Here is an 8,278-nt window from a genome sequence, read left to right as displayed (position 1 = left end):
TTCAGGTATTCTGCTATGTGTTAATATATGCCTCGTTAATGAAGTTAATTCATCACCACTAAATAGGTGACAAAAATGTTATTTAAATGGATGCTCATTAACATAACAACAGTAGGGGAATGTTGCTTTAGTTTTGTGTGGATTTTAATATGCTAATACACTTAAAACATTTTAAATGGAATCTTAAGCTAAGAAAATGAAAATTTTTATTCTTTTAAAAATATATCAGGGGTGGGGTGCCTGGGTGGCTCAGGTGGTTGAGCATCTATTGATTTCAGCTCAGATTGTGATCTCAGCGTCATGGGATCAGGCCCTGCGTTGGGCTCCATGCTGGGTGTGGAACCTGCTTGGGATTTTCTCTCTCCCTCTCCCTCTGCACCTCCCCACCCCCACCCCCTTGTACGTGCTCTCTCTCTCTCTCTCTCTCAAAAAAAAAATAGAGCAGGGGTGGGATGCTTGCGTGTCTCAGTCAGTGAAGCATCAGACTCTTTTTGATCTCAGCTCAGGTCTTGATCTCAGTGTTGTGAGTGGAGCCTACTACCTAAAAAAAAAAAAATTATAAAAAAAATAGAACATGGGCACCTGGCTGGCTCAGTCAGAGGAGCATGTGACTCTTGATCTCAGAGTTGTAGGTTTGAGCCCCAGTTGGGTGTAGAGACTAATTAAAAAATAGTAAAAACAAAAAACAAAAGAAGTAGAGCAAATCTGGAAAAGATCTCAGTTACTACTAGACTAGATCACATTAACATTCTCTGGAACCTTCTCTGAGCTCCAACATTTCATATATATATGTGTGTGTATATATTCATATATATATATATATATATATATATATATATATATATATATATGCCTTAAGGATGGTAATTGTTTCAGAAAACATGGGTATAGTCCTCCATATTCAGAGTTCTTATACTCACCAGGAGAAGAAATACTACATATTATTCCTAGCTTCACCAATAATGTGCTTATGGATTATTTCTGATTTGGGCTATTAGAAATTCTTTTCAGTGTCTTCTGGTGGATATCTATATATACTTTTCTATGGTATTTACTCAAGAGTGAAATTTCTGGGCTAGAGATGATCTATGTCTTCAGTTTTACTACATAATTCTCAACTGTTTTCCAAAGTGGCTATTAATTTTGCACTCCCACCAACAGAGTATTAGAATTATATCCTCTTCACCACTGGATATTATCAGATTGTAAAAATTTGCCAATCTGGAATGTGGGTAATGATCTCATATTATGGTTTTGATTTATATTTTCCTGATTACTAATAAGGTTGAGCTCCATTTCATATGACGATTGGGTATGTGGAATTCCTCTCTTTTGAAGGAACTGCAAATCGTTCCATTTTTCTGCAAAGGCGTTGTCTGTCTTCTTACTGATTTGTTTCTCATGATTTTGATTCTCATTATTCATGGTATTTGTGCTGTATAACTACTGTCATAAACAGTGAATTAGCCAATGCTGAACCATGCTCTTAGGAAAAATACAGGATTAAGTTCCTGTGAGTCGCTGGTCACGTTTTTATCAACTGAAACACCAGTTGTGTTATAGGTTCATTTGCCAATGTCCTTGTAAACCAGCCAGACTCATCAGCATTGGAAATCTGCTCTTTCCATTACCCTTTCCCTGTATAACCCTTAACATACATTTTAAAATTCTTCCGTAACCTCCCCATCTGCCTCACCTACAAGTCTAGCTTTTTTCACACCATATTGCCTTTTGAAACATGCAAGCCAGCCAGCCAGCATTAATCAAGCAGAGTTTAATATTTTCCTGACCCTGGGCAATGTGAATGTAAATTTCTTTGGTGTTTAGTCTCGCAACTGTCCTCTATGCTTTCATTAACTTGTTGTCATCTCATCAATCCACAAATGTAGCCACTTTTCCATCTCTTCCATAGCTTCATCATGCACTGTAGCCATTACTTTATCACTTTCCAGAGCTGCCTCATGGAAAGATTGATGAATTTCCTCTTCCTCTTTCTGAATATACCTGTGGAACTGTATAAAACTTCTGGACATGAGGGATTCCATTTTGAGAAAAGCTCCATTTTCCTTCCTAAAACAAATGGCTAATGAACTCTTGAACAAGCAAAAAGACTCTTGGCTGGGCCAGAAGCAGCAATTGTTCCTGAAGTCTGCTTATGGACTTTCTGAAGACAGAATAGTTGAGGAGGGTGTCACCAGCAGCTTAACCTGTTAGTGCCAATGACAATGTATTTTGTGTCTCCTATCCAAGTCATGTAATTGCCTCCCTCCTTTCTCTTCTTCATAAAAACCTCTTGCTTTTACCCCACAGGTAGGATACTTTTCTGGCTACTGCTGGAATTGTGCTCCCCAAATTGCAATTCTTTGATCCCAAGTAAACACTTATTTTCCTCTCATCGTTGCTCTTACTTTTAGATATTCCATATTGTTTCATTAACCTTGAACTCATGGCCAACCGCACTCATGCCTAAACAAAGCTTATTAAGACTCATATTTTCTTTGTGATGGACTTCACAGCCTTCTCAGGAACATTAGACATCACTTCAACATTGGAGACCATATTAAACAGCAAAATCACCGACAACAAGCAAAAAAAAATTTTTTTTTTCAAAATTTTATTTATTTATTTGAGAGAGAGAGTGAGAGAGAGAGCCCAAGAGGGGGTAGGGTCAGAGGGAGAAGCAGACTCCCTGCCGAGCAGGGAGCCCGATGCGGGACTCGATCCCGGGACTCCGGGATCATGACCTGAGCCGAAGGCAGTCGCTTCACCAACTGAGCCACCCAGACACCCCCCAAAAATTTAAAAATATGGCACTCAACAGACCGAAGAGAATACTTGTTTATGGTATGAGAGCTGAGACAGGAAGGTAGATCATTGCCTTGTTCAATGTGACCTGGCAATGTATGTATTGAGTGACTCAAATCCACTGCTCTTCCCATGAGCATGAATGTTCACAAAGTACTGCAAGTATTGACTTGGGGATTAGAAATACATTTTAGTGAGCAGATGGATTCGCATATACAGAATCTGTAAATAATGAGGAGGGGCTGTGTATGTTGATGTACAAGTATACCTTGTTTTATTGTGCTTTGCTTTATTGCACTTCAAAGATAATTGCATTTTTTTTAGATTTTATTTATTTATTTGAGAGAGAGAGCACACTGGAGAGAGAGAGAGAGAGAGAGAGGGAGAGCGCGAGCCTGTGCAAGCCCAGGAGCAGGGGGGAGGGGCAAAGAGAGAGGGCTGACTCCCAGAACCCTCGGATCATGACCTAAGACGAAATCAAGAGTTGGACGCTCAACTGACTGAGCCACCCAGGTGCCCCTAAAGATTTTATTTTTAAGTAACCTCTACACCCAACGTGGGGCTCAAATCTACAACCCTGAGATCAAGAGTCCCATGTTCCACTGTGCCAGCCAGGCACCCCAGCATTTTTTAGTAATAAAGTATTTTTAAATTAAGGTATGTACTTCTTAAAGACACAGTGTTATTGCATACTTAGTAGACTACAGTATAGTGTAAATATCACTTTTTTAAAAGTTTATTTATATATTTACATCATCGCTACACCCAATGTGGGGCTTGAACTCACGAACCTGATATCAAGAGTAGAATGCTCTTCTGACTGAGCCAGTCTGGTGCCCCAAACGTAACTTTTATATGCACTGGGAAACCAAAAAATTCGCCTGATCCACTTGATTGTGATATTTGCTTTATTGTGCTAGTCTGGAACCGAATCCACAGTACCTCCAAGGTATGCCTGGATGTGTGTGCGAGGAAGTCAGGGTAAGTTTAACTTTTTTTTCATTTTTTTCCCTGTGGATACTAAGTGTCTCAGCCCCATTAGAAAAAAATTAATCTTTCCCCCACTCTGCAGTGCTATTTTTGTCATAAATCAAATATCTATTTATGCAAGGTTCTATGTGATATTGTGATTTATAATGAATATATTTGACCTCCCTCTTATCTCTGGCACAGAGCTCCTAAAACCCTGGGAATTTCCTAAGTGCTGAGAACCATAAAGGTGTCTTGTTATGTTAATGAGGTCACTTTTGGAAAGCCCCTGGGTAACCTAAAGATGGGGGCTGGTTGCCAGAGGAGCCAACTAAGATTAGAGGGTAGGAACTTTCAGCCCACCCCCTGACTCAGGGGAGGGGAGCGGCAGAAGTTGAACCAGCCAATGACTTAATCCTGCCTCTGTTTCAAAGCCTCCATCAAACCCAAAAGGAGGGGTTCGGGAGGGTTTCTGGGTTGGTGAACACGGGGAGATTTGGGGAGAATAGTGGCCCGGAGAGGGCAGGGAAGCTGCGTGCCCTTTCTCCAGACCTCGCCCTACCTCACTCTTCCGCCTGGCTGTTCCTGAGTTACATCCTCTTATAACCAACCACTGATCTGGTAAGGAAAATGTTTCTCTAAGTTCTGTGAGCTGCTCTAGCAAATTAATTGAACCTGAGGAAGAGTTGGTGGGAACCTCTGATTTCTACTACACTTGATCTTAGCCAAAAGGCCGAGAAGCGATTTATAGCCGCTTAGTCCCAAGCACCTGGGCTTGCGAATGGCGTCTGGAGCTGGGAGTGGGAGTGGGAGTGCGACAGCCTTGTAGGACTGAGCCCTTAACTCGTGAGGGTCTGACACGCCCTCTGGGTTGATAGTGTCAGAATTGGGTTGAATTGTAGGACTCCCAGCTGGAGTCCCGAGAATTGCTTTTTGGTGTGGGAATCCCCCCTCCGCACATGTTGGAAATTGGTGACCTGAACCTTTATACTCTATTTCTACCTTCTCTTTTCTGTTCTGTCCATTTTACTATCCCTACACCAATATCGCACTGCCTTAATTACTATAACTCTATAATTATTTTTTTTTAAAGATTTTATTTATTTATTTGAGAGAGAGAGAATGAGAGAGAGAGAGCACGAGAGGGAAGAGGGTCAGAGGGAGAAGCAGACTCCCCGCTGAGCAGGGAGCCCGATGCGGGACTCGATCCAGGGACTCCAGGATCATGACCTGAGCCGAAGGCAGTCGCCCAACCAACTGAGCCACCCAGGCGCCCCTCTATAATTATTTTTGATATCTGGTAGTTCAAGTCCTTACATTTTAGTCTTCTTTTTCAAAAGTGCCTCATTTTTGCCTCTGTGTCTCTATGTATATTTTAGAATCATTTTGTCAATTGCCACAAAAATCTGTGTAGATCCATTGATTAGGTTTTCACTGAATTCATAGATCAACTTAAGGGTAATTGACATTTTACAAATATTAAGTTTTCCAAACCATAAATGTGATATACTGAACATTGATTTAGGTCTTCTTTAATTTCTCTCAATGATGTATTCTGCACAGAGGTCTTCACCTGTTTTGTTATGTTTAATTTTAGAAAATTGATATGTATTTTTTCATTATATATATATTTTAATGTAAGTTCTATGCCCATCTTGGGGCTTGAACTATGACCCCGAGGACAAGAGTCACATGCTCCACCCACTGAGCCAGCCAGGCACACTGATAATTGATATTTTTTATGGCCCCATAGATGTTATCTTTTTAAATATCATTTTTTATTTCCTGATGGTACATATAAATTCCATTCTCTTATGTTTTATTACGGAGAACTTGCTAAACTTACTTATTCTGATAATTTATTTCTATATTATTTTGTATTTTATGTGCATAATCATATAATATATGTATAATGTCATCTTTTCCTTTCTTTCTAATGAATAAAACTTTACCATGCCGGTTAGGACCTCAGTACAAATGATCAATGGAAGTGGTGGTAGTGGACATCTTTGGGTTGTTCCAGATTTCAGTGGAAATTGCTCAGTGTGTCACCCTAAAGTGTATTTTGTAGCTGTCAGCTTTCAATTAAAGGAAGTTCTCTTATAGGTATTTATTTATTTTATTTTATTTTATTTTATTTTATTTTATTTTATTTTATTTTAAAGATTTTATTTATTTATTTGAGAGAGAGAGCATGAGAGATAGAGAGCACAAGAGGGAAGAGGGTCAGAGGGAGAAGCAGACTCCCCACTGAGCAGGGAGCCCGATGTGGGACTCGATCCCGGGACTCCAGGATCATGACCTGAGCCGAAGGCAGTCGCCCAACCAACTGAGCCACCCAGGCGCCCTCCTATAGGTATTTAGCTAAGTGTTTTTATTATGAATGTGTTATTAATTTTATCAAATAATTTTATTCCACCTATTTTAATAATCATATGATTTTCCTTTTTTAATATGGTACATTACACTAAGTAAAATTTTAAAGTGAAACAAAACCACCATTTGTGAAGTACCTCCACAATGTAATGATGCATCATCCTTTTGTGTGTGGTTGGTATTTTGTGAGGACTTTTACTTGTATACTTTTGAATGAGATGCACGTGTAATTTTCCTCTCTTATACAGCTCTTGTTAAGAGTCTGTTAACAGAAAAAAAAGTTCTGTTAACAAGGTGTTAGACTCAATGAATGAGCTGCAAATTGTACCTTCTTATTCTATTATTAGGAATAACAGTTTGTGTAGTGCTGGAATTATTGTTTTCTTGAATGGTTGGTAGAACTACCAGTGAAGTTCTTTGCACCTGCAGCTTTCAATATAGGAAGATTATTATTATTTCTAATGCAAGTTATTTAATAATTATAGAACTATTCAGTTTTAAAGATATTTATTTATTTATTTATTTAAGAGAGGGAGAGAGAGAGAGAGAAAGAGGAAGAGCACAGAGGGTGAGTGAGAGGGAGAAACAGACTCCCGGCTGAGCAGAGAGCCCGATGCGGGGCTCCATCCCAGGACCCTGAGATCATGACCCAAGCCAAAGGCAGATGCTTAACTGACTGAGCCACCCAGGTGTCCCTAGATTTCTTTGATCTTTCTCTATTTTCCCTATTTTCAATTTCATTGATTTCTGCTCTAATATTTTCTATTTCTATTTTCATGCTATTTTTAGACTTATATGTTCTTTTTTTTCCCTTTAGTTTCCTAGGATGGAACTTTAAATTAAAGATAATAGATCTTTGTTCATTTCTTTTTTTAAAGATTTTATTTTTTATTTATTTGTGAGAGAGAGAGGTAGAAAGAGAAGGAGCGCACAAGCAGGGGGAGTAGCAGAGGGAGAGGGAGAAGCAGGTTCCCCACTGAGCAGGGAGCCTGATTCGGGACTTGACTGGGACCCTAGGATCATACCTGAGCAGAAGGCAGATGCTTTTTTTTTTTTTAAGATTTTATTTATTTATTTGAGAGAGAGAGAGAATGAGAGATAGAGAGCACGAGAGGGAAGAGGGTCAGAGGGAGAAGCAGAGTCCCCGCTGAGCAGGGAGCCCGATGTGGGACTCGATCCCGGGACTCCAGGATCATGACCTGAGCCGAAGGCAGTCGCTTAACCAACTGAGCCACCCAGGCGCCCAGAAGGCAGATGCTTAACGACTGAGCCACCCAGGCGCCCCTATATAAATTTTCTTCTAAACTCTACTTTCTATGCATGTCACAAAGTTTGATCAGTTGTATTTTTATATTCATTAGGTTCAAAATATTTTTTAAAAATCTCTTAAGACCTCTTCTTTGTTCATTGTGTTATTTCAAAATGTGCTTTTCAACTTGCAAATATTTGGAAACTTTAGAACTCTCTTCCTGTTACTGATTTCTAATTTGATTGCTTTGTGGTATGAAAATATGTGTTGTATGGCTTCTTTTATTAGGATTGGTTTCTGGAGATTTACCTTGTTCCTTTGTTTAGAATATCTTTGTTCATTTTCCTTGACATTCTATGTTGGTGTCTGTGCATGAGACAAAGCAGGCACTTCTCCCAGTCTTCACTGGCTGGCGACATTAGGCACAAGATTCCCATCAATCAACCTGTCACAGGTTCCGGGGGGCCTCTAATAACTCTTTCCTTCTCCAAGGGGAAACCAAGAGTTGGGATTTTCCAACTGCTCACTCTACTGAGCAGGGGAAGGCTCAACGGCATTTACCGGCCCAAGCCACAGCCTCTCTCCCTCGGGTGGGTAGAAAATGCAGGTCCTGTTTGAACTCCAGGACTGGTAAGAGAGACGCTAGTTCTTTGGGCATCCCTGGAGAAGGGAGGAAGCTGGACACACGGATCAACAACTCTTTCCTTCCCCACACCTGGGATCTTGCGGGGTGTGGTGGGGGGCGGATCTGGTCAGTGGTCTCAGCCAAATCTATGGGCGTGGGGTTGGTTGATCGAGCCCTGCCTCTGGCTCGGTGCTCAGCAAGGAGTCAATTGGCCCTCTCTCTCCCCCTCTGCTCGTCCCTCCCTCACCTTCCCA

General features: G+C 40.5%; 1 pseudogene; it reads right to left on the bottom strand.

Annotated features, from left to right (window-relative positions):
• Positions 1-4,361: 4,361 nt before the first annotated feature.
• LOC113931700 lies at positions 4,362-4,519 on the bottom strand (annotated as a pseudogene).
• Positions 4,520-8,278: the final 3,759 nt, after the last annotated feature.

Source organism: Zalophus californianus, chromosome X (assembly GCF_009762305.2).
Source record: "Zalophus californianus isolate mZalCal1 chromosome X, mZalCal1.pri.v2, whole genome shotgun sequence".
NCBI classification, from domain to species: Eukaryota; Metazoa; Chordata; class Mammalia; order Carnivora; family Otariidae; genus Zalophus; species Zalophus californianus.
The sequence above is the reverse complement of the archived record's forward strand: the minus strand, read 5'-3'. Positions and strand labels throughout refer to the sequence as shown.